The 1,215-nt window shown below is 37.9% G+C and overlaps 1 protein-coding gene across 1 annotated transcript in view; it reads left to right on the forward strand.

Moving 5' to 3' along the window:
• Positions 1-1,215, forward strand: part of LOC116702666 (endonuclease V) — a 103,199-nt gene that overhangs the window by 24,541 nt on the left and 77,443 nt on the right. The gene's annotated exons all lie outside the window — the stretch shown is intronic.

The raw sequence follows: 1,215 nt of genomic DNA on the forward strand, positions 1-1,215 counted from the left end.
CGGGAAGGAACTTGTTTTGGTGGAACGTGTACGTTCAATAGTTGTTTTAGTCGTGCAACAGATTAGACAGATAGTCTAGCTAGCTGTCTGGATTTACCCTACAGAGATCTGAGGACCAGGTAACCATAGTCCTCAGAAATCCACCAGAGGTTAGAACGCCAACACAAAGAAAACCGGACATCCGGCTGAATTTCCGGCGGGACCGGAGCAATCCCAGAAATGGAACAATGTGGATATAGACTGTTGTTGATAGAAAGATCATTGCAGCTTTAAGTTTAACCTGAAATCCATTTTTACATTATTTGAAGTCATTTTTCCGTGAGGATCACCAATATAGAATCAAAACAAATGCCGTTGGGGGTGTTAAACTATGCTATAGAAATGCCAAATGCACTGTAATAGTAAATGTACCCACTAGCATAAAGGAATTATATTAGTACCTGTGAAAAGCCAGAAGTCGTTACTTTTTTTTTTTTTTTTTTTTTTTTTAAATACTCCAAACTCATTAATTTTTAAACAGCCTTCTAATCACTTGACCTGCGCTCCGTCTCATGGGTGTGATGAATGTTAATATTCTCAATCAAACAGTTGGTGGCTGTCTAATCTCATCCAACTACATTTTTGAATCCAACCGAAGCACTTAAAGCTCTTGGCAAGCATAAAAAGCAATCTTAATGAACGGGGAGCCAAGCTTTCATTTACAATACAGCTCACGGTCCAGTCTTGTTTAACCGGCTGTTGTTAAAGTGACCTTGGCAGTCCCAATTGTTTATTTCATTAACTTTTTTTGTACAGCCTTTCACACACATTCCTCCTCCCTTGTATTTATCTGTACATTAGCATGAGTTGCTGGCATTTTCTCATTATGTAACCCATTATAATTAATGACATTTGTCACTGTACGTTGATACACAAATCCAATGAGCCAAATTAAATGTTCAGATACACTGTCCAATAATAGGATTATGTTCCCTGCTTGCTTTCATTTTACTCTCACACTGCCACCTAAAGCTATTTGTGTTGCTAAGTAATACTGGTAACACGATGCACACGGTGTCTCACAGAAATATTTGCCATTGACAAAACTTAACACCTTCTATGCATGCTTTCAGTTCAACATACAAAGGCAGTTGAAGTATTCAGATCCTTTACTTAAGTACTTATACCACACTGAAAGAAACCGTGTTACAAGTAAAAGTCCTGCATTGAAAATGT

This window comes from Etheostoma spectabile, chromosome 2 (genome assembly GCF_008692095.1).
Source record: "Etheostoma spectabile isolate EspeVRDwgs_2016 chromosome 2, UIUC_Espe_1.0, whole genome shotgun sequence".
Taxonomy (NCBI): Eukaryota; Metazoa; Chordata; class Actinopteri; order Perciformes; family Percidae; genus Etheostoma; species Etheostoma spectabile.